The 25,987-nt window shown below is 44.2% G+C and overlaps 1 long non-coding RNA gene across 1 annotated transcript in view; it reads left to right on the top strand.

Annotated features, from left to right (window-relative positions):
• LOC123382328 overlaps positions 1-24,624 on the top strand; it is a 55,933-nt gene extending 31,309 nt beyond the window's left edge. Inside the window, exon 3 of the long non-coding RNA XR_006590550.1 lies at positions 24,175-24,624. This is a non-coding gene — a long non-coding RNA (uncharacterized LOC123382328). The remainder of the gene's footprint in view (positions 1-24,174) is intronic.
• The last annotated feature ends 1,363 nt before the right edge of the window (positions 24,625-25,987 follow it).

Genomic DNA, 25,987 nt, shown 5'->3' with positions numbered 1-25,987 from the left:
GCAGGGCATCCTCGAGCCTTTAATAATCAAAGAGTGGGTGAGCACGGGGGGCGTTTCTAAGGTAGTTGATCATGGACATCTCCCCCCCATTATTATTTTTTCAGGTGACATCTGTTAATGTCTTGAAGACAAAATGGTCTGTGGTGTGGGGTTTGGGATATGCTACGCCAGATGGTTGCTCTAGTACAGCTCGGCTCTGTGGCTGAGTAAACAGTAATCCCAGGAGCTTCCCAGGAGGTGTGGAGGGCTGGAAACCAAAGGGTTCTAGGCTCCACGTTCCTGTTTTCACCACTTTTATCTGTTGGAGCCCCGAGTCCGTTTTCTTTTGGTGAGAGCTTTCTGGAACTAAGAACATCAGTGTATTTAGGAGAAGGTGCTGGGAAGTCATATTGTAGATATGGCAGAGGCACGTGTAGGGGCAGAGGGACAAGGGGCTGTGCAGGGCTCCTCCGTGGCTTTGGCACAGGTGTTCTCAACTCTCGTCACATCTGAGAATCACCTGAAGAGTTTGTGACATGTGGCCTGTGCTCAAGACTCCCTCCCCGAGAGACCGATCCAGAAGGTCTAAGATCCAGCCCAGACATGGGCATTTTTGAAAAGCTTCCCAGATTTTCTCATGGGTAGTGAGAGTAGAGACCTACTTTCTCTGAAAAGGAGTTTGTTTGTTTTTTTCTTTAGTGTCTCTGAAGGTTGTCAGAGAATATTCTAGGCCAGAAATTATTTAAATTTTGATAAAAAAGACTCCCAAGATGTGGTCAGAGGGAGAAGGGAATTAACGTTCACGCAGAAGGCCTTGTGTGTCTACCCTCTTACTCAACACACACGGGCACACACATGCACATGCGCGCACACACACACATTCTCACAGTCCTATAAAGTAGGATATTTTGAAACTGATTTACTCACAAGGACTCTGTGTAGATTCCTATTGCTGCTGTAACGAATTATCACAAACTTGATGGCTTAAAATAACACATCTTTACCATTTTGCAGTTCTGAGGGTCACAAGTCCCAAATCGGTCCAGGTAACGTCAAGGTATTGGCAGGGCTGTTCCTTCTGGGTGCTCTAGGAGAACCTGTCTCCTTGCCTCTCCCAGCCCCTACAGGAGCTGTGTGCATTCCTCGGCCGTGGCCACATCTTGCATCTTCAAAGCCAGTCATGTCCGGCTGAATCTTCTCATGCTATCATCTGTTCTTCTCTGTCCCTTGTCCCCACTTAAGGACTCTTGCGATTATTTCAGGCTGACCTGGAAAATCCAAGACAATCCCCCTATTTTAAGGTCAGCTGCTTGGCTATCTTAATTCCCTTTTGCCAGGAAGCCTTGCATGTATCTCAGGTTCCAGGCACTGGCATGTGAACATCATAGTGGGGGCCATTCTCCAGCCAACTGCAGATGCTGAGGCTCATGCTCCATGTTTGAAGCTGGGATGATTGTCAGAGATCAAGTCCCAGCACTACGGAAGAGGGTTTCCCCATTTGCTTCGTGGTTACTTCCACAAACGTTTCTCGGTGTATTTGTCAGAACACATTATGTTGACACGGTGGGCAAGTCTTTTAGTCTTTCTGATGTGACATCCGCTCACTGTTCTGCCCATCTCACTGGGATGATGCCAGAGCACAATACGTATGGAAACCTACTTCATAAGTCATGAAACACCAAACCCCTCTAAGAGATGATTGTCGGCACAGATCGCTCCAGTAGGGGAACCAGAATACAATTTCTGCCTCGTTCATTCAGTGCGCCACCAGCCCATGAGCCTATCGAAGGTACGGCCTGGGTCTTATTTACGTTTCTGTCCCAGATCCCAACCAGTTCCAACATTCAGTACTTGTTGCTGAATCGAGGAATGTGTGTGAAGATGAATAGATCACTGGGATCTGAGGGGAATACACTAATAAATGAAATGAAATTTCATGACTTGGGGCATTAAAGATTTGGTAGGGGAAACAAACATGTAAGTAACAGAGTAGAATGTAGTAGGAGTTACAGAAAAGCAGAAGCAGACAGTGTTGGAGTTTCCAAAGGTGGAGAAGTCAACACTGGGTTGAGGAAATCAGGCAACACTTAATGGACACTGTGACATTAAATGACAGAATTTTATTTATTTATTTATTTATTTATTTATTTATTTATTTAAAAAAAAATTTTTTTTAACGTTTATTTATTTTTGAGACAGAGAGAGACAGAGCATGAATGGGGGAGGGCCAGAAAGAGAGGGAGACACAGAGTCTGAAACAGGCTCCGGGCTCTGAGTTGTCAGCACACAGCCTGACGCGGGGCTCGAACTCACGGACCACGAGATCATGACCTGAGCCGAAGTCGGACGCTTAACCGACTGAACCATCCAGGCGCCCCTAAATGACAGAATTTTAAATTCGTGGAACTCGTGCTGCTACTCCCCAAGGCTGATCCCAAGGCAGACATAACTAATCAATCTTGCACTCTTTTCCCTAAGCCAGTGATTAGGACCCAGTTACCCATTGTTTAAAATTGACAAGCAGCTGGAATCCAATTTATTCTATTGGGTTACAGGTAGGATTTCTTTACTGGTAATTCAGCAAATAAACTTTGCCCGAAACTCACTTATAGCAAAGTATTATCCTAAGGTCCCATTGGGCACCCACAGCAAAGCAGCTCACTATTTTTAGATTTCCCTGGATGAACATTCCCAGCAGCACAGAGCTTTCTTTATGTCTAAGCACAAATTGTGTTCTGATTGAGAGCCAAGGTTGGGAAGGCTCTGTCTACACCCGTGACTATGTAATTTAAGGGTCTGTTGTTGACCCTGCTGGTAAGAAGCATGCACTTGAAAGTACACTGACATCTGAGTAACCACAGCCTGAAACAATAGCCCGCTTGTGAATCTGTTTGCACATCATTGCTCACTGCTATGTCCTAAAATCTTGGTGACAATATGATGAGGTGTGTTCCCGAGTTTGCCCAGGGACACCTCGTGTGTTCTCACCCACAGCATGCTGAGGAAAGGGTTCCTCAGACAGAAGCTCTGAGGTCCAGAATAGAGGGTGTGATGGGAGAGTCACCCTGGAGGGTGACAGGGTCTTATCCCCTGTTCAGGAAAGGTCTTAATCCTCAGCCCCTGGGCAAGGACTTGTGCCATTACACATGACTCACTTGGTCACGAGTGCATGGCAAAACAAAGGATCGGATTATGCAGATTTCTTTAGAAGTGTCTTCTTTGTGCTCTGAAAAATGTCATTTACTTTAAAAAGCTTTTGATAAAGGGGCCTCTGGGTGGTTCAGTTGGTTAAGTGTCCAACTCTTGATTTCGGCTCAGGTCATGATCTCAGTTCATGAGCTCGAGCCCCACCCTGGGCTCTGTCCTGATAGTGTGGAGCCTGCTTGGGATTCTTTCTCTCCCTCTCTCTCTCTGTCCCTTCCATGCTCTCTCTCTCTCAAAAAAATAAATAAGTCAACTTTAAAACAAACGTTCAGTAGAAGTGTGCAGAAACCTGTGGTCCAAAATATTAAAAAAAAAAAAACAACCCAAATTGTGAATATTTACAACTTTTAAAAGTGGAAAGTATTAAAGAAATGTATTTCACCTTCATCATCCTTGATAATAATTTTTTGTGTGTCACTGCACATATACAGTATTGTTTATTGGATTGATGGGCACTTATTGGGAAGATAATCTTCACTCCCAGAGAAAGGAGAAGAGTATTCTGAACTGTATCCATGGGCTCCAAAATAGGAGAATGGTCTGTCTTTTAAAAAAAAAAAATCCATTTTTCTGTTTCTCTGCAGGAATTGGATCAATAATGGCCAAGTGATCGCCTCGTATTTTCACTTGACAGCCAGTTGGTGGGAGCTTTGAGCTGGTTCTCCATGTAGGGAAAGTGTAGTGAGAAATCCTAGCTGGAAGTTTCGTGTACGGATTCCAGCTGATTTAAACAGAAGAGGAGTTTTAGTAAAAAGGGTATTTTTGGGGGCTGACAACCAGGCAGGCTCAGATTTACAAAGCCAGAGGTGAAGATCAAAATCATACCCTAGGTCTAGTCTGGTAGAAATTCTCAAAAAAAGGCCCTGAATGTTTTTGGATGTAGAGCCCTGTAGTCGTGCCCTGGGAGCTCTGGTCCCACTTTTGGGCACCATGAGGTCCTCTTTTAAAGTCCATCATGGGCACCACTGATTGACAGAGCCTGGGTTGTGTGCTTCCTCCTGCTCTAGCTGCAAAGGAGTCTGGGAAAACAAGTATCTGAGCTATTCCGTGTTTGTAGTGGAACCCAGATGGAGCTCTCCAAACAGAGAAGAACATTTCAATGTTGGAAGCCATCGAAGTCGGCAAGTGTCTCCCACAAAGACTTCAAGGCCGAGTAAGCAGCATGTGCAAGATCACGGCTGCACGAGAGATGATTCAGACACAGGCTGGTGGTCTCAGAGCGTGTGGTCCATGAGAGGAGATGTGTCACAGCACGCTCTGCCTTGCCTTGTAAAATTCAGTAACTACAGATATTTGGAGGCTGGGATCGAGAGAGAGAGAGCGAGAGAGCGAGAGAGAGAGAGCGGTAGCAGCTTCACAGTTATTACAAAATTACGAAAGGCACTGTAGGTATAATTGTATGGAAATAACACCCATATTTAAAAAAAAATTGTAACCCCCCAACCTGGCTCGTAGATATTAGACTTATAAATGTCATCTTCTGTGGCACGAACTTTGTTCAGGTTTTGAGAAAGCTGGAGTCTGGAGAATGAGATATCGGTGAGGAGAGGACCCTTTGCTGTTTATGTGTGGATCTTGCATTTCTTGATGTGTTTTGAGCCACAGTGGATGGTCAGGGCCCTCAAAGCACAGCCTTGGCTTCTGGAGGAATGGGAGGTGAGGATTTGTGTGAATTTTATTCCCACTGGTAGTCAACCAAGGAAGAGCTGAGTCTAGGTGAGCCACAAAGGGGGTGTGGATCTCTCTCTGCTGGATCCGAGTCTTAGCTACGGCGTGGAAGATCTGAGATCAGATGTTGAGAGATAAAGGCGGATGAAAAATTTGGAATTGGCTTCAGCTGTACGGAGTGCAGGCTGACGGTAGGTGATCCCTTGTAAGCCAGATTCCATTCACAGCACTCTTTCCCCTGGTGTTCGTTTCCCCTTTGAAAGAGCCGGGTGTGGCCATTCTAACATCGTCTGAGTTAAGTCATGGGGTCCGAAGAGAAGGATCTTTCGTCCATCCTCAGGCTAACGTGTGAGTAACGTCTCCCGCCCCGACACACACAAGGCCAGCGGGGCGATGGCGGCAGGAATCCTAAAAGAGGTGGAAGTCACAGAGGCGGTCAGAGCCACACATCCCAGCTCGCCTTGTCAACCAGGACGTCTCCTGGCAGCAGTGAACTTGGTGGTTCTAAATTGTACACTTGGCCAGGAAGAGAAAGAGGGAGTTTCTTACACGATGTGTGAGAAAAGTCGGAATCCACAGGCCTTAAAGAAGATCACAAAGCCATACAACGTAGCGCTTTGTGGCCATGTCGGTACTCAGCGCTTGGTTGCAGCAAGTGTCGGGAAAGAATAACGGGGAGCCCTGTCACCCTGCGCTCTGTCTGTGAGAGGGGGGTGTTCGTGGTACCCTTTGGAAGAAAGACTGCTTATTCCTTCTGAAAGATGCTGTCCTCAGTCGCCACGGCTTCTAATTGGTGGTAGTGGCTTTTGGCAAAGCCTCTGGTTTGGCCACTCCTGCTGGGTTTACTTGATTTCACGATCGTGGTTTCTCTGCAGGACAACATTACTTGATCTGGTAATTTTCATGCAAATTAGAGGTTGAAGGGGTGTATCGCGTAGTGAGACACTGAGGTCCTACATTTTATGTGGAAATCGATTTGAAGGAGGACTAAAACCCCAGGGGATAAGACTGTTGACTAGACATTCCTTGAAATAAATACAGTGGAGAAAACCCGAAGGAAGGACTGATGGCTGAGTGCTGATCATGACCCAGACACTTCTCATAGTTTTGTTTTATTTTCATAAGATCCTCACTACAGCCTTACAAGGAAGGAATTATGATTGACGGCTTATGGACGGGTTACACCTGGTAATGCCCTTTGATAGAAATCCTTAGGGAGATTTGCATTTTCTCTCTCTCTCTCTCTCTCTCTCTCTCTCTCTCTCTTTCCCTGCCATCCTCCAGCATCATCTGGTACCAACCTTTACCTCTCGCTCTGTGTCTCTAGCCACACAGATACTCTCCCAGTTCCATGACTTCGCCCTGCCCCCTTCCCCCACCGCACTTTGGGCCCCATTGTGTTTTCTTTCCTTTTTATTTATTTTACAGAGAGAGCGCGAGAGAGCGCGCGTGCAGGGGAGGGGCCGAGGGAGAGAAAGAGAGAAAGAATCTCAAGCAGGCTCCATACTCAGTGCAGAGCCCAATGCGGGGCTCAATCCCATGACCCTGGGATCGTGATCTGAGCCGAAATCAAGAGTCGGATGCTCAACCAACTGAGCCACCTGGGTGCCTTCCCTTTTTTTGGGAGGATCCACTGTGTTTCTAAGCACACATGGAACATCTGCAAAACTTGAGCCTATACTAGGCTACATAGTATTTCTCAACACAAACCAAAGAGTCAATATAACACATACCCCATTCTTTGTACCCAGTGCAGTAAACTTAGAAGCCCATACTAAAAGCCCTGAAAGACCGTATGTTTGATAATTTTAACAACTTACTTCAAAACAGGGCGTTGCTCAACTAAAAAAATCACAATGGTATTTAGGACCAAATAACAATATTAACACTACATATCAAAATGTTCAGGGATGGGCCGATGTAGCATTTAGAGTGGAATTTTGAGCTTTCTATTAAGACATAAAAGATTCAAAATGGATGCAGAAATGTTTAACCCAAGGAGAGGGGACCATCCACATAAATGAGCCGTCCAGTGCTCTGACTTCTCTGTCCTTGTCTCCAGTGACGTCTGTTATCTTTCCTCATTGTTCCACCTCACATCTTGCCACGTTCAAAATCTCTTTCTTAAATCTTGCAAGTTTGTTCCTACCACAGGGCCTTTTCACTTGCTCTCCCTTGGAGAGTTCTTGTGTACTTCATCCAGGATTCTTCCCAAGCGTATCTTCCTTGACTCTCCTCTTGAAATGGTACCTCTGACCATCATTCCCTAGCCCCTGACTATAGAATTTATACATAGTATAGTAATAAATCATTAGTTTTAGCTCTCTACTTATCTATCTATCTATCTATCATTTGTTTATTATCACCATTGGAACGTTAACTCTTTGAGTCTGTGGTTGTTGTCTGTCTTATTCACAGTGGTACCTTCAGCATCTAGAACTGAGCCTGGTGAGGAATAAGTGCTTATAATATTTTTTTGTTGAAATAAACAGATGAATTCATCTACACAATTTGTAGAAATACTCAGTGAGTTTAAGGGGAAAAAAAACCTGTTAATAATCTCTGTCCAATAATTGAATTTCTCCTTTGGAATGTTCTATAAAAGTACATCTTTAAGTGGCACATAGTTATGAAATATCTTCCAAGGACCTTATAATTTTATAAAACCAGAACCAAATATGTACTTTTGATGGAATTTTACTGTGAAAGGACAATATTTTTATGTGAGTTGAAATTATCACTTTTAAATCTTCTAAAACCAACCCTTGAAAAGAAAACAGTAGTTAGAGGCCGTTAAGAATGCACCCTCAGTGTATTTGATTGGGAATTAATCATCTATAGCATTATGGAAAATAGCAGGGGCACCTGGGCAGCTGAGTCGTTTAAGCATCCGCCTTCAGCTCAGGTCATGATCTCACAGTCCATGAGTTCAAGCCCCACCTTGGGCCCTGTGCTGACAGCTCAGAGCCTGGAGCCTGCTGTGGATTCTGTGTCTCCCTCTCTCTCTGCCCCCTCGTCCACTCACACTCTGTCTCCCTCTCTCTCAAAAATAAATAAACATAAAAAAAAAAACCCTTAAAACAGCAGCAGCCTTCTTTACGGAAGAAAACATGTTTTTCTTACGTAAAAATATTTTATTATTTGACGTTGTGTGAACTTTTAGAAGTTGGATTTGCAGTTTATAGTTTGTGGACGGCACCTCTCAAGATTTCTAAGTGTGTCGTTGAAAAATATTTTATAGCCTAAAAGTACTATATATTGCAAAAGTGAGAAGAAAATGCTGCCTTTTCTAGCACGAAGTCCTCTTTAAATTAGTTATTGAAAACATTTTTCCTATTGTGGATGAGTCATGTAAGCAGCAAAAAAAAAAAAAAAAAAAAAATTTAAATGTTTGCCTGGAAGATGATGGTGGGTAACATTTAACCATTCCTGTTCGTGTCTTGCCTTCAGTGGTAGTCCTGGGCCCAATACACGCCCTGTGGTTCAGTGTCCCTTATTCCAACACAGATTGGCTTGGGCCCCTGCCCAGTTGTTCTGGAGAAATCAAAAGTCAGGGATCAGCACGAGTTTGCACAAGGCCTGAAGAACTGTTCCCACGTGTAGTTCTCCCTTGTTTTCTTCCCCCCTTCCCTTTTCTATTAGGTTCAGACATGTTCTTTGGTCCTTTTTAGCGATCTCATCTAAAAAAGATCCCACAGTATTAAGAGAGCTTATTTTTATCTTCTTATAAGTTTAAGGTTTGCCAAAATTGAAGGGACCTTGATGAGACCAACATTTTCTTACTGAGAGCTCCCCCAAAGATTTTGCAAACATTGCAAAAAAGTTTCCTTGGATGACCTACCAGTTAGAACAGGCTGGGTTAGGAACAGACAACTCCTATATCTTGACGACCGGAAGAACAAAGATTTATTTCTTGCTCAATTTTCATGCCTGCACTAGTGAGGTTCTCCAGAGAGATACAACCACTAATGTATTGTGGTTATATTAGGGAGAATGGGATGTCTCATGACCTACCGTCTGCAAGCTAGAGACCCAACAGATATGGGGATGTAATTCAGCCTGAATCCGAAGGCCGGAGAATCAGGGGAGCCTACAGTGTAAATCCTAGTCCCCAAAGGCAGGAGAAGTTGAGAGGAAATGTCCCAGCTTACACAGTGAGGCAGGAAAAAAAAAAAAAAAAAGAAAGAAAAGGCAGGAAAAATATCTCCTTCCTCCATCTTTCGTTCTGTTCAGGCACTCTCCTGTGCTTCATCCACCAACTCAAATGCTAGTCTCATCCAGTAACACCCTTACAAGCACACCCAGAAATAATGTGGAATCTGGGAATCCTGTGGCCCATCAGACTGACATGTCAGCTTAACCATCACAAAGCCAATCCTGGTGGGTTGGGGGATCTGTCCCCCATCACTGTAAGCCCAGAGTTGATTCTGCACCTGCCACGTACAGTGTTGCAGGCCACTTGACAGAGGGAAGGAGAATGTGGGTCATGAAATGTCTCTTAGAACTTTGTGAGTATATTCAGCTCTAATAGCATTGGCCAATCCAGTCACCCGGCCATATTTACCTAAAGAGGAATGAGCAAATGTCAGTTCAGTGTCTTTCTACCATGCTCAGAAGAAGGGAGAGTTGAATAACTCTAATGATTGCTCAACATACACATCTAAGGAGGTCTTAAGTATCTGCCCTCACTTATCAAGCAAGACTGTGATCAGTGTTAACATAGTGTGTCAACTTATACTTCATTAAAAAAAAAAAAAGACTGATTGGTCCGTGCTATCTGTACTTCTAGGGACCAGAAAGTTGGGTCTTACGAGCTGGGTAGTTTCTTCACTTGGATGGCTAGAAGTATGCAGCATTAGTGCTTTTAAGAATCACCCAATGTCCATGGAGATTTCCACAAACAAGATGCTCGGGACCTACCTCCAGAGTCTTTTTCCTAAAGTTCAACATGATTCTCTGTCTTTTTTCTAATTTTATCAGTCAGAAATGGTCCACCAAAACAAAAGGAAAATTTGGCAATGGTTTTCTAGTCCCGGCAGTGAGAGAAAGATAGTAAACCTGCTATAAATGTAAATTCTGATAACTGGTGAAGAGTTCTCTGTTTTATGGCAGAAAAGGGAGATCCGTGGCTCGGCCTAATCGTCCCTCCAGGCCAGGTATGACATGTAAGATTTCATCTCATATAATAATGCTAACCGATTGGAAGGAGCAGCCTAGGGTACCATATGGGATGGGTATGGAGGCTGCGTCAGAACTCATCATCAAACTGTGCAATGATTGATTAACAATGTCTGCCATTTGTGCAGGAAGAGTAATAGTGGAACACATGCCAACTACTTGTCTTTGCTAATCCAGATCATCACTCCCCATCCATCTCCCCGTTTTGGGGAGATTACATTCCGATCTATCAATCTGATTACTACTTTGTTTCCGCGTGTTCCTTGATATTTGTGTGGGTGTGATTTCAATGACAGACATCCATTTCTCATTCACTAGATAGGTGTCTTCTTCAGAGTAAATTAAAAACAAAACAAAACCAAATCCAAAAGACTAAAACCAGAAGCTTGACATTATGATTTATACCAACTCTTTAGGATTTTTTTTTAATTTTTTTTTAACATTTATTTATTTTTGAGACAGAGAGAGACAGAGCATGAACGGGGGAGGGGCAGAGAGAGAGGGAGACACAGAATCGTAAACAGGCTCCAGGCTCTGAGCCATCAGCCCAGAGCCTGACGTGGGGCTCGAACTCACGGACCGTGAGATCGTGACCTGAGCTGAAGTCGGATGCTCAACCGACTGAGCCACCCAGGTGCCCCATTTAGGATTTTGATTACATTGACTCAGTCCCAGCGATCACGATCAACTGGTAATGTAAATTCCTTAATGTGGACATCTGAACTTGAGTGTGATCTTCCCAGAAGACCCTCTCTGTTTCGGAAATTGGACCACTTTCTTCTCTGACATCACTGTATTCCTTCTTTTTGATTTCAATAATTGTCAACCGGCTGGCACCATGGAAGGCACCAATGTGAAACAACTCATTGTGAACAGAGTGTCAGAAGAAAACAGATGAGAAGTTCAAGGGGGGAAAGATATGCTTTATATTTTGAGGTGAAGGATGATTAGTCAAGGTTGGGCTAAGTATCTGTAAGGTGAGTGAAGAATGGAAGGCTGGATCATTCCAAAGAGCTGCCTGGGTCTTACTTTACCCTCAGTGTGTGATTTAGGGGCTGAGAAAATACATGCCTTCTTGGCTCCAAAATAGACATTTAGTATTAGGCTTCTTTCTCTACTTTTCAAGACAAGATGAGGTTGGGCTGTCTTTTTAATGTGATCGTTGATCATTGGGAATAAGTATTTGACAGGTACTGCAGTTACAGAGACCCTTATAAGCTAATGAGAGATGGGCTGCTTGTCAAGAGAAATTAGGAGAACATTTCAATCTTCCTAGTTACGTGACTAGAAGAAAAATATTTCATTTTTTCATATTCTTCATGACTAAAAAAATTTTTTTATAGTCTCATAAATCTTGAGCCTTAGAGTGTATATCAGTAACTTGCACATAAATATATTTCTAGGATGTAATGATATTTATGTAATGGGACGGAGTCTCTGGCCAGCGGCCCGCCTGTGCTAGTTAGAGAGTCTTTCCCCAAACCTTAGCTTTAACCTGTTATGCTCCCAAATGTTACATCACGTAATTTAATAATAAAGAAACAATTCCACTGGCAACTTTAGTTCATATTTTATGTCACATAAGTAGGCAATTTTAAAAAGTCTTATGATCTGTACAGATTTCGAATTATAGAATGTCAGAGACTAATTTATCATGTGCATTTTCAACAGGGGTAATATTTCTCCCCAGAGGGTGAAAATTTGTTCTTAAGTACTACAGTAGTTTGTGGCTGTCCAAGGGCCCACCACACATTCAAGACATACAGATGTACAATATATCTGTGGTATTAAAATTTCAGGGAGCAGGGGGAGTGATCAGGAAAAAAGATGTCAGAAAGAAGCTTCTTAAGGAGGCGGTAGTAAAAAGGTCGAGAAACACTCCTCTGCCTCAATAATTTTAGAAATAGTAATCTTTTTAATGATGACTAACATTGGTGGTAGGTTGGCCATATGTCCAGGATTTTGTCTAATGCAATTTCTCTGCCACTGGGGTTCTTTTGATATAGTAGGTTTCCCATCTTGGTAATGGGACCATTGACAGAAGTCAATGAAATCGAGGTGGTTGATGGTGTGCATTTCTTCTACATCCTTGCTGACACTTGGTCTACTCAATCTGTTACCGAAAGAAAATGTTGACATCTTCAACTATCATTGCGGATTTCCCTACTTCCCTGTTTCATTCTGTTAGTTTTTGCTTCAGGTATTTGGAAGCTCTGTTTTTTTTTTTTTTTTTTTTATTTTTGGGACAGAGAGAGACAGAGCATGAACGGGGGAGGGGCAGAGAGAGAGGGAGACACAGAATGGGAAACAGGCTCCAGGCTCTGAGCCATCAGCCCAGAGCCCGATGCGGGGCTCAAACTCACGGACCGCAAGATCGTGACCTGGCTGAAGTCAGACGCTTAACCGACTGCGCCACCCAGGCGCCCCATGGAAGCTCTGTTTTTTAGGTCAGGACGCATTTCACATTGTTACACCTCTCGGTCAACTGACCTTCCTATCATGACAAGGTGTCCCTCTTTATTTCAGGTGACTGTCTTGGCTCTGAAGCCCTCCTCTGTCTGATAGTCTTAGGGTCACTCCAGCCTGCACCCCAGGAAGTGTTTCGTGTGCCTCTTTTCCCATTCTTTACTATAACCTGTCCACATCCTATTTAAAATGGGTGTCTTTGGAGAATATGTATTTTCAAAATCTATTCTGACAATATCCGTCTCTTAAATAGTGTGCTCAGATACTAATTTCATGTGTATGTGATGATATGTTTGGACTGAGGTATACCAGTGCATTCTTTGTTCTTTCTGTTTTCATTTCTCGGCTTCCTCTTTTCCGCTTTCTTCTGGATTATTGGATGTTTGAGTATTTCCTTTTAGTTTTTCTGTTGATTTTTACTACATCATTTTACGTAGTTTTTAAAATTTTAGGGGCGCCTGAGTGGCTCAGTCAGTTAAGTGGCTGACTCTTGGTTTCAGCTCAGGTCATGATGATCTCACGGTTCATAAGTTCGAGCCCCACGTCGGGCTCTGCAGTGACAGCTGCGGAGCCTGCTTGGGATTCTCTCTCTTCCCTTCTCTCTGTCCCTCCCCCACCTTCTCTTTCTCTCTAAGTACATAAATAAATAAATAAACATTTAAAATTTTAGTTGTTGCTCTAGGGATTTCAGCATACATACTCAGCTTTTCACTTGCCACTCAGAATTCATATTGTCTCCTTCAAGTGCAGTGTAGAAGTCTAACTACAATACAGGTATTTTTTTTTTTTACCTTTCCCTCATTTATATGGTAATTATTATATGTATAATTATCCCATATGTGTAACTATGTCACTGCACTTGGAAAACTGCAACAGTTTTTAATTTTTACATTCACCGCAATACATATTTTATTTAGCCAACTGGAGAAGAATGCAATAGCTTATTACTCTTACCCAGATAGCTCACATTTCTTGTGCTTTCCTTCATTCTTGATGCTCTAAGCTCCCTCCCCATATCATTCCCTTCTAAAGAACTTCCTTTAGCATTTCTTTCAGAAAAAGTCTGGTGGCAAGGACTCTTCTCAGAATGTCTTTACTCCTCCTCCATTGGTGAAGGACATTTTTACTGGGTATAGAATTCTGGTCGACAGTTCTGTACTTGCAGAAATTTACGAACGCTCTCCCTTCTCTGGTGTCCATGGTTTCTGATGAGAAATCTGTAGCGATTTAGTTTTCAAGTCCTGTTATGATGACGTGTCTGGGCATGATTTTCAAAAATTTATTATGTTTAGTTTGCTGAGGACAGAGAGGGGGAAAATGTAATGGCTGTTTGCCTTCTGCTGTTGGAAGCAAGCTCTCTGGTGAGAGAGAGTCTCCCTTTCCTCAGTTTTAGATTTCTGCCCAGTCTCTACCACTGAGGCAATGAAGCAGGATTGCCTGGTGGCTGGGAAAGAAACCTAAAAAGAATAGGGACTTAATCTTACTCTCTCTGGTCCTTCCAGCCCCCTTTCCGAGGCCCTGGGCCAGAAAGCCAGGTCTTCTCTTGAAGCTCTCGCTGTCCACGCCAGTGTATACTTCTGGGTTTGGGGTTGCATGTGTGTCTAGACTGGCTAATACTGGAGGGGAAAAAGTGGGAATCTTTCCACTCCACTCCTTTCATTATACTTCCCATTCTGCTTTGCCCTATCTGCTGGCTACCATTTACTGCTGAGATAATTGTCCCCTGTGTTCTGCCCAGGGCTTATATTTGCAGTTAGTGGAGAGAGAGCGTGGCTTGTGCTAACCCCATCGTGCCCAGAATTGATCCCAATCAGTTTTAAACGTTCTTTGTTGGCTTCTGACCACTTGACGAGCATACAGAGATTTGCACCCTTACTCACTTAGATTTCCTGAATTTTGATGAGTTTCAAAATTTGATATGTCTCAAGTTGCAGAATTTTCTGTCTTCTTGCTGCTCCGGACACCTCCAAGTTCTGGAAAGAATCCTAAGGCAAAGAGAGCTAAGATTTATTGAGTTAGTCCTTGGTGCTACACTGTCATATTCCATCGTCATCAGTGTCCTTTTTCACGGGTGTTACTTCCTCATTTAAAAGAAGTGGGCAATTTGGCTAAGCCAAGCCACAAAGTTAAGTGGCACATCCAAACTCAGGTTTATTTGTCTAATTCCGAACCTGAGTTCTTTTCATCATACTATCCTACCATGCTGAGGATAGACTAAATTTGTGTTTTTCTTTCTTCTTTTCTTTTCTTTTTTTAATTTATGTTTTTATTTGATGTTTTTATTTTTTTAAATATAATTTATTGTCAAATTGGTTTCCATACAACACCCAGTGCTCATCTCAACAAGTGCCTTCCTCAGTGCCCATCACCCACTTTCCCCTCTCCCCCACCCCCCATCTACCCTTAGTTTATTCTCAGTCCTTAAGAGTCTCTTAGGGTTTGCCTCCCTCCCTCTCTGTAACCTTTCCCCCCCCCCCCTTCCCCTCTGCCATGGTCTTCTGTGAAGTTTCTCAAGATCCACATATGAGTGAAAACATATGGTATCTGTCTCTCTGCCTCCCTTATTTCACTTAGCATGATACCCTCCAGTTCCATCCACATTGCTGCAAATGGCCAGATTTCATTCTTTCTCACTGCCAAGTAGTATTCCATTGTGTATATAAACCACATCTTCTTTATCCATTCGTCACTTGATGGACATTTAGTCTTTTATTTTCTTAATATTTATTTATTTTTGAGAGAGAGAGAGAGAGAGAGAGAGAGAGAGAGCAAGCTGGGGAGAGACAGAGGGAAAGGGGGACAGAGGATCCTCTGAAGCAGGCCCCATACTGACAGCAGAGAGCCTGATGCAGGGCTTGAACTCACAAACTGTGAGATCATGAACTGAGCCAAAGTCGGGTGCTTAACCAACTGAGCCACCCAGGTGTCCCAGAGTTGTGTTTTTATTTTTTTTCAACTTTTTTATTTATTTTTGGGACAGAGAGAGACAGAGCATGAACGGGGGAGGGGCAGAGAGAGAGAGGGAGACATAGAATCGGAAACAGGCTCCAGGCTCTGAGCCATCAGCCCAGAGCCCGACGCAGGGCTCGAACTCACGGACCGCGAGATCCTGACCTGGCTGAAGTCGGACGCTTAACCGACTGCGCCACCCAGGCGCCCCCAGAGTTGTGTTTTTAAAACGTGGGTATTATTGGAAAAAAAAAAAACCTGTTATTTTTTTTAACCCATTAATATTTGAAAATGAAGTCAACATATTATCTGAGGCAGGCTCAGTCCCTGGATCCAAGTAACTCAAGGACCAGCTGTCCCCCGATTCTCTTTTAAGACCTTTCCTAGGTGTTCCGATTTCATTAATAACCGCATTTCATTAATAATGAAATAACGATTTCATTAATAGTCAGTCCTCTGGTAGACTCTTGGCCTGAAAAATCTCAGACTTTCATTTTGTCAAGGAAAAAAAAAGCCAGTTACATTTAACTTAGAGTGTTTGGCTTGGACAGAATATTAGACTCATAAATACTAATTTTTGAGAAGTCGCTGGGGTCGGCATGGATAAGTGGATTGACCTTCAGCAAGCGTGTAGCTGAGGAGACGCCTAGGCTGTGCTCGAGTCAGGAAATCCCTGAAGTCGTGGATTTGATGCGGTGGGAGAAGGGGACTCGCTGTCCTCACTGCCGACGAGACTGTCCTGGTGGCCGTTACATGTATTCTTTGGCAAGCCGCCACGTCCACAGCCCCAAACCAACAACGGCTCAGCGGTGTGAAAGCCCTGTCTTCGGAGGAGTGGTTCCACAAGTCTTTGGCAGCCTCCCCAGGGTGAGTGATGTGGAGAAGCTCTATGGAGATTGAGGAAAAGATAGTTGAGCGGGTTAGCAGGTCAGACTGCGGTTGTTAGCTTTCAAAAAATAAAACAGATCAGAATGAACTCAAAGAGAGGTACCCTGCGTCTGCAAACTACCTGGAAGATAGGGGATTGTTTGTCTCTACGTTTCCTAGGGAGAGGGGCGATTCTTTAAATGAATCAAAGACCCCACAAAGTTCAGAATCCTTGATCGTTTGTCGTGTAAACCTGTGCGCTCTGTGGGGTTGGTGCCTGTGCTATGCGCAGAGGAAATCATTAATAATAACAGGTAAAGTGCGAGATGGTCCTCTGGGAGCCTCCACCAAGGGGAACGTCATGTTGTTCATGTGAGGCAGTATTAAATTATTAGATGGCTTTTGTGGCCGTGTCCCTATCGTGCTGTGGTTCAGTTGATGAGAGTTTGACCATGATGACCTAAAGACTGAAGACAATGTGAAAAAAAAAAAAAAAAGCATGGCTTGAGGGAAGCTGGATAAAGAATGTTTGGAAACTGTCTCGTGCTATTTTTGCAACTTGTCTCATATCGTATATATAATATGATATATATCAAAGAGTATACGTGTATCCTTTGGAATGAGATGAACCCTAGAAGTTTTATGGATTGAATGGTCTAGGTTGACCTTGGGAATTTTGCTAGCAAGGAGGCAAGTGTACTTTAATGTTAAAGAGCATGGACCCTGGCGTTAAGAATTCCTGGGTGTGATTCCCAGACCTAGTATTTACCCACTGTATGAGCGTCATTTTGCATGCCCCCAATTTACAGATGAGAACACTGAGGCTCAGGGAGTTTAATAACAGATACCTACCTCATACCGTCGTCACAGGAGTAAAACGAGATAATTCAAGCACAAATTCTTGGCATGTGGAGAGCATTCGGTGAGTGTTAGCCATTAATATGATTATGGTAATAATTATTATTAGAGCGGAGACAGAAGATTTTAAAAGACATGAGCAGGCGGGTCAGATCAGTCAAGTTCTAGTCCTGACAGCTAATGATCTTCCCATATGTCAGAGTGTTTTGGGGGGCTGAAACTACAGAAGGAAATAGTAGTCAGTAGGGTAAAATGGAGGGAGAGAGCCAAGCATGTAGGGTGCAAGGCTGGCTGATGGGGGGCCATCCTGGGGAGCATCTGAATCTTGGTGGAGAAGGTCAGGCCAATTGATTGTGGGACTCCTTGAGCCCTATATTATTAATAATCAATATTAAACCTTGAACATTTGGGTAGCAGGTAAGGCTTGAATTCCTTCTCTCTGATAGGCTTTTAAATTCAGAGTCCCTTTTGAGGAAGACTGTTTCTTACTGTGTACATTTGTATTTGGGGGCTTTGGGATCCTTTTGTATTGGGGATCTGATTGCCATCTAACTGTTAAAGTCTTGGCTCTCAGAAAATGTGCCCCCCCCACCCCAAACCGGGTGCACAGTGACCTCTGAATGCCTTAGACAAACTTTCGATTGTGACTCCATTAACCTAAATGTGACAGGAAGAACCAAGTCCAAAATATTATGAAAACGATGCTGTCATGATCTGTAATCACTTTCCCTCACTCTAACTGCAGACGGAGCGAGTTATTTCCCCCCTTGAACTTGCCCATGACTTTAACGTGGTATGTTATCATTTTAATGTCTGTGGTCTTACTCAAGAATTGAGTGATGAAAAACCAAGACACGTGAAAAATGGTCCATGGTAAAAGCCTATATTAAGAACATGTTCAGAAAAGAGATTAAACTAATTGCATCCCAGGGAACGTGGGTTATGAGAGGCCAGACTTGTGTTCCTACTTAGAGTTACAGTCTCTGAACACATTTCTTTATTTGATATGAAATTATAGTAGAAAGGAGTTGGCCCGAATAATAAATGTAGTGATAACTGAGAGGGAAAACATCATGAAGCCAGAGAACTTTGGTTAAGTCAGGCTGAGGATCTTGTGTTTGGGATGCATGCATGGCCACATGTTTTGGCTTCTTCTTTTTGCTGATGGGGACGTTTCAGTTTTATATGGTCCATAGTCTTGCTTACTGAGGTACAGTCAGCAGTAAAGCTGTTCTATTTGTATTTTGTAGCAATGTGGGATAAAGCAGAGATCCCTTAGTAATGAAGAAAAGAACAGCTAGGAGAAATATCTCTGAGAATACAAAGGAAACGTTTGTTCTAAATATCCAGTTTCTTAGGGCCTCTGGGTGGCTCAGTTGGCCGGGCGTCTGACTTCAGCGCAGGTCATGATCTCGCGGTTTGTGAGTTCGAGCCCCGCGTCGGGCTCTGTGCCGACAGCTCGGAGCCTGGAGCCCGCTTTGGATTCTGGGTCTCCCCCTCTCTCTGCTCCTCCCATGCTCATGCTCTGTTTCTCTCTGTCTCTGAAATATACGCAAACGTTAAAAAAATTTTTTTAAATACCCAGTTTCTCGAAAATACAGGATCACAAGGGAACAAAACCAATGACCAAAAACGTAATACTTCTCATTATTGTATTTTTTTAAAAAACAAGTACCACTTCTTTCCATTATCATAAAAATCAAGCTGACTCAGAATATCTGGAAAACATAGAAAAGATAAAAGAATGAAAAGCACATTTGCCACATCGACGTGAACATTAATACTTTTCTTGCAATCATTTCAAGTCAGATGAAAGGGTTTATCTCTACCTAATGGCTGCTAAAGTGAATGGACAGTTAGGTGTTCTGCTTTGTCCGTGTGGTGAAAAGTTTCCCCATGGTATTGGAGCTTGGCTGAAATAATCATTTTATTTTATTTTTAATGTCTTTATTTATTTTGAGAGAGAGAGAGAGAGAGAGAGAGAGCATGAGCAGGGGAGGGGCAGAGAGCAAGGGAGAGAGAGAATGCCACGCAGGCCCTGTGCTGCCAGCGCTGAGCCCAATGTGTGGCTGGAACTCACGCACCCGTGAGATCACGACCTGAGCCTAAGTCAAGAGTCTGGCGCTTAATCGACTGAGCCGCCAGGCGCCTCTCAAATAATGATTTTAAAGACACAGTTGGAAGTCAGTGTAAGGAGAGCGGCTCCCACACATCAGAAGGGCCGGATGCCCCACCCGGACGGAGTTCAAAGGAAATGTCCTCAGTGGGTTGGGCATAACAGCCATCGTCTGTTAGATATGCAACGTCCTAGCGTGGCGTGACAGTCCTAATAAATGTTTGAGTGGTACTGAGGAGAGAGCCTCATGACTTCCAACCCGGGGCTGATTTCTAATCTTACCTCTTCCATAAATTAAATGACCCTGCTTCCCTTCTCTGAACCTTAGCTCTTTATCTCCCAATTGACGATTGCCAAGATACTCTTCGATCTAGGATGTTACATCTCTAGACTTAGTCCCTTGGTACCATGGAGCATATATTTTATTATTACTATTATCATTTTAGGTTTATGTATTATTTATTTTGAGAGAGAGAGAGAGAGAGAGAGAGAGAGAGAGAGAGAGAGAGAATATATGAGGAGGGGAGGAGCGGAGGGAGAGGGAGGGAGAGAGAATTCCAAGCAGGCTCCATGCTTAGTGCAGAGCCCGATGCGGGGCTTAATCTCATGACCAAGAGGTCGTGATCTGAGCTGAAATCAGGAGTAGGTGGCCCAGGGGCGCCTGGGTGGCTCAGTCGCTTGAGTGTCTGACTCTTGATTTTCGCTCAGGTCACCAAGTCCCGATTTGTAGGCTGGAGCCCCGCCTTAGTCAGGCCACCAGCCTCGTCTGTTGGTCACCCGGTTCCTCACATGTCGGCTCACGGGTCATGGTAGACAGAATAATGTTACCTCCCCACCAAAGACGTCCATGTCTTAATCCTCAGAAATCCGTACATTTGTTACCTGGCAAAGGGAAGTCAAGGTTGCGAGTGAGATAAGGTGGGCTAATGAGCAACGGTTAACGTAGGTGATGGCCGGGATTACCCAGGTGGGCCAAATATAATCACAACAGTCTTTAAAAGCGGAAGCAGGAGGGGAGGCTCGGGTGGCCCAGTTGGTTGAGCGTCCGGCTTCGGCTCGGGTTGTAGGTTTGTGAGTTCAAGCTCCCCATTGAGCTCTCTGCTGTCCACACGGAGTCCGCTTCGGATCCTCTGTCCCCCTCTCTCTCTGCCCCTCCTCTGCCCGTGCTCTCTCTCTCTCTCTCTCTCTCTCTCTCTCTCAAAAATAAATAAACATAGGGGCGCCTGGGTGGCGCAGTCGGTTAAGCGTCCGACTTCAGCCAGGTCACGATCTTGCGTTCCGTGAGTTCGAGCCCCGCGTCGGGCTCTAGGCTGATGGCTCGGAGCCTGGAGCCTGTTTCCGATTCTGTGTCTCCCTCTCTCTCTGCCCCTCGCTCGTTCATGCTCTGTCTCTCTCTGTCCCAAAAATAAATAAACGTTGAAAAAAAATTTTTAAAAATAAATAAACATAAAAAAAAAGGGAGGAGAAGAAAAATGTGATGCAGGGACTCAGCCAGGTATTGTGAGCCTGGCAGTTATAAGGAGCCATAAGCCAAGGGGTGCGGTGGGCCTCTAGAAGCTGGACAAAGTAAGGAAGCAGATTTTCCCCTAGAACCTCCAGGAAGAAATACAGCTCCGTGGGTCTGTCATCAGACTTCTGACCTCCAGAACGGTAAGATAATAAATTGGTGTTCTTTTTATGCCGCTAAGTTTATTGTGACTTCTGCAGCAGCTGTAGGAATCTAATACAGAGGGTGTTCTCTGACACTTGTTAGAAGTCTGGAATGTTCCCGCGTTGATGCCCAGGGGGCTCTGTGTTGTTGGGGGATGGAGTAGCAGGGTTGTCTAGCAGGTGCTGGTGTTGGGAGCGAGCGGGCTGCAGTTTCAAGGTGCCGTTTAATTGAACAGGACCCAGCCTGTTGTCGGCGGCCCGGTTGGGACCAGCCCCTCGAAAATGATTAGGCGCATCTTCAAGAATGAGTCTGGTAGATTTGAAGGGACATGGAACCATGGGGTCTAGGACACGGGGGGCTAGAGTGCTGTCCAGTGGAAACGTAGTTGATCTACGCAAGTGATCTATTTTCAGTCGTCAGAAAATATGTTTTTGATCTTTTCTCTATCCTCCAAAGTTTAGACTTTAAAGGAACAACTTAAGTGTTGCTCCAGAAACACTTACTGACTGTTGTGGTGGTTCATCTCATTTTTAAGGGAGCATTTATTTAACCATACCTTTTCTTTTTTTTAATGTTTATTTTTGAGAGAGAGAGAGAGAGAGAGAGAGAGACAGAGAGTCAGCGGGGGGGGGGGGGGGGGGGGCGGCTGGGAGGGTAGAGAGAGAGGGAGCCACAGGATCCAAAGCAGGCTCCAGGCTCTGAGCTGTCAGGACACAGCCCGACGCAGGCTCGAACTCATGAACAGTGAGGTCATGACCTGAGCCGGAAGTCGGACGCTTAACCGGCTGAGCCACCCAGGCGCCTCTTAACCATACCTTTTTCAATGGCGTGTTCAAATGTGTTGCAGATAAAACCCAAACTCTAACATCTTTCTGGGAGTTGTTAAACTTCTCAGTAGTCCTGGTGTTTTGTTAGTTACATAGAAAATTTTAGAAGTCTTTCGGATGGGAATTGTACTGGTCTGTTGGCTCAGGGTGAATAAAAAGACAATTGAAATGCACATTGTTTGTTTCAAGATGATGGAAACAGAAAATAATTCTTACCAAGAAAACATCACCCAAGGGCAAGCAGCCAAAAGAACAATAGTGGTTAATCTACTAATATAATAAATCTAAGGCTAGATCCTTTCTCCTATGTTTAAACAAAAGGGCAATAATAATTCTGTTTCATAAGAACATGCCTGGGAGTTACGTATGAAAAAAATTTTTTTTCTAGGCAGTATTTGAATTTTCCTGTTCTGTCATCTATTTGTGAAATAATGTAATATCTGGTAACATCTGCTCAGTCTGCGTGATCTGTATTTCATTCTCGGAATAGAACATGTGGCAGCCTATAAGAGCACATTACCACTGTTGTTAAGGGGTCTTTTATTTATTGACTGTATTTATAACTTTTCTCTCCAAAGGAACAAAATCCAATAAAATAAAAGCAGGAAACCGGGCAGGGAAAGGAAGGGATATGGAGGAAGGAATCCATATGATAACTCTGTGGTTTAGTATATTTACTGTGGCTGACCTTCCAATTTGGCTCTGAGTTTCCTAGCAGCAAGAGCAAAAGGGAAAAAAAAAGAAGGAATTTAAAACATACAGGGTTCCCAGTAGCAGAAATTTAGGATAAAAACAATTTTATAAGGAATTTCCCCTACTTACTTTTTTTTAAGTTTTAAATCCAAAAAATGCAACCACTTTCTCTCTTGGAATAGTAGAGAACTCATCACTGTGTTCCAAGGGGGTAGCTCTCAAGCTCTAGCAGACGTCAGAAGCCCCTGGGAGTGCCTTTTTTTTTTTTTTAATTTTTTTTTCAACGTTTATTTATTTTTGGGACAGAGAGAGACAGAGCATGAACGGGGGAGGGGCAGAGAGAGAGGGAGACACAGAATCGGAAACAGGCTCCAGGCTCCGAGCCATCAGCCCAGAGCCTGACACGGGGCTCGAACTCCCGGACCGCGAGATCGTGACCTGGCTGAAGTCGGACGCTTAACCGACTGCGCCACCCAGGCGCCCCTGGGAGTGCCTTTTAAAACAGATGTCTGGGTCCTACTCCCAGAGCTGCGTCCTTGTGGCCTGGGAATTTGCATTTCTAACAAGTTTCCAGGTGACACGGATCCTGCTGGACTGGGGAACACACTTTGAGAAGCACTTTTTTCTTTACATTTTTTTAATGTTTTTTATTTTTGAGAGAGGGAGAACACGTGTGCGAGTGAGTGGAGGAGGGGCAGAGAGAGAGAGAGGGAGAGAGAGAATCCAAAGCAGGCTCCAGGCTCTGAGCTGTCAGCGCAGAGCTCTATGCAGGGCTCGAACCCATGAACCGTGAGATCATGACGGAAGCTTAGGCTGGACGCTTAACCGACTGAACCACCCAGGCGCCCCATCCAGTGGTAACATCTTGCCGGGAAATTGACATAGGTACGATCCAGAATTGATTCAGATGTCACCAGTTTTACGGGCACTCTGAGTACGTGTGTGGATGTGTATAGTTTTACTGCACGTGTTTATCCATGTGGCCACCACCGCAGTCAAAATAAAGAAGTTTTCCACCATCTCAAAGATCATCCATTTGCTCCCCGTTAAAATCACACCCATGCTGTGCCACCACCTGTGCCCCTAGCTGCTGGCAACTGCTAATCTCCCTACCTCTATAATTTTGTCAGAAAGCATGCAGTATATAACCTTCAGAGACTGGCTTTTTCACTCTGTGTGATTGCTCTGCAGTCTACCCACATCGTTGTGGGCATCAGTCGTTTATTTTTTGTTGCTGAGTAAGTATTCGGTGGTGTGGATGTGGGACTTTGTTTAATCGTTTACCCGTGGAAGGACTTTGTTAGGAAGGGGCCCAGAATACACCTACACCCAGGGCAAGGCAACAATAGTTGAGTTAAATTGGGGCATTCTTTCCTGGAGCATCAGAGACCTTCCTGGCTTGGGTTCAGTAGGTTACAACGGGAGGCGGATGACAGTTCGAGGAGAGGCAGGCATCCGGGTGAGTGTTGAAAGTCTTTCTTGGGCTTTGGTGGGGGGAGTTAGTGCCTCCAGAGTAAAGCACACTCTGGTTTGACATTTTGGTGAGGGGGTTCGTCGATCTGCCTGCCTGGTTTGATTGGTTCATCCTGCGGGGAAGCTGGCTGATTCAGAGACTCCACCCTGAGTTCCTGATCTGTCCCCTTATTCAGGGAAGAGGTCTGTTGGGGGGAAAACCCCTCAAAACACTGGAGACTCATTTGAGCCACTTACATCAACAGATGAAGCCCTGCTCTGAAGAGACAGTCAAGACCACCAGACATTGGAGGGAAATCTCAGGAGAGTCAAGGCCAAGATGAACAAATAGATCACTTGACTCTGGAAGACGGAAATAATTCGAGGGACAGAAGAGAAACTGAACTGAATTGTGTCAGTGATCGTGGCTTCTGAAAGAGCAGGCTGCCATAAAAGAAGAAATAGAGAAAGCAGGGTTCTTTGATTCATTCTCTTCCAAATTTTATTTAAATTCTAACTAACTAACATACAGTGTCAGGGTTTCGGGAGTGGAATTTACTGATTCATCACTTACCTACAACACCCAGTGCTCATTACCAGTGTCCTCATTAATCCTTATCACCCATCTAGCCCATCCCCCCACCCGCTTCCCCCCATCAACCCTCAGTTTGTTCTTTAAGAGTCTCTTATGGTTTGCTTCCCTCTCTCTCTTTTTTTTCCCCTTTCCCATATGTTCATCTGTTTTGTTTCCTAAATTCTACATATGGTATTTGTCTTTCTCTGACTGACGTATTTTGCTTAGCATAATACACTGTAGCTGATGAGTGGATAAAGAAGATGTGGTAATGGGGCACCTGGGTGGCTCAGTCGGTGAAGCACCTGATTCAGCTCAGGTCATGATCTCGCGGTTCGTGGGTTCGAGCCCCACATGGGGCTCTATGCTGACAGCTCAGAGCTGGGAGCCTGCTTCGGATTCTGTGTCTCCTTCTCTTCTGCCTCCGCCGCTGCCTGCATTCTGTCTGTCTCTCTCTCTCTCTCAAAAATAAACAAACATTAAAAAAAAAAACAAAACATGTGCTACATGCATAGAATGGAATAGTGCTCAGCCATCAAAAAGAACAAAATTTTGCCATTTGTAACAGCATGAATGGAGCTAGAATGTATTATTAGGGTTCTTTGAAATCTGTGGTCTCAACCTGGGTGATTGGCAGTGTCTGGAGACCTTTCTGGTTGTGATGGCTGGAGGTTCTGGGCTGTTGGCATCGAGCAGGGAGAGTCCAGGATGCCACTGAAATACTTGGGTGCAGACGCTGGTTCCCCACAACAACGAATTATCCACCGTTGCTCCAAAACTTTTTATTTATTTATTTATTTATTTTGAGAGCGAGGGAGAGTGAGAGACCACATGAATGGTGGAGAGGCAGAGAGAGAGGGAGAGAGACAATCCCAAGCAGGCTCTGCACCATCGGCATGGAGCCCGACGTGGGGCTCGAACTCATGAACTGCGAGATCGTGACCCGAGCCGAAGTCCAACGCTCAACCGACGGAGCCACCCAGGCGCCCCTCTAAAACTATTATTGCCATAATAGTCTTAATTCAGAAAGTAATGTTCTTGAACACCCGAAAGAAACATTTGGAAGGACGTCTCGGAATGTAAAGCAAAAGATACAGAGAAAACATAGGAGAATAGTTGACCTAGATGGTCAGTATATGAAGCCCCAATTCCCAATGACTAGAACTTCCCCAGGAAGTGAATAGAGACCATGTCAATGAGAAAACAATCAAAGAAATAGAAGACCACTTTCCAGTGTTGAGCAAAGACACCAGACCAAAAAAGCGGGATGAAAGAAGAAGGCGTTTTTAGGACACTGAGGAGAAAGGGGCTCTGAAAATCTGAGAATCTGGGTGAGGTCTGTGGAAACTGGGCAATGTTCGCAATTTTGCTTGAAGGCCAAAACGCGTTCAAAATAAATAATTCTGAAAAGTTTCCAGTCTGGCTTGCGCTTTTCTCTTGATTATAATTAACTCCGTGAGAACATCCTTGTAGACAGTTCTCGACAGCTGACAGTTTGCTTAGGG

The sequence above is a fragment of the Felis catus genome, chromosome E2, assembly GCF_018350175.1.
Source record: "Felis catus isolate Fca126 chromosome E2, F.catus_Fca126_mat1.0, whole genome shotgun sequence".
NCBI classification, from domain to species: Eukaryota; Metazoa; Chordata; class Mammalia; order Carnivora; family Felidae; genus Felis; species Felis catus.
Note: the sequence above shows the minus strand (reverse complement) of the source record. Positions and strands in the feature narration are given on the sequence as shown.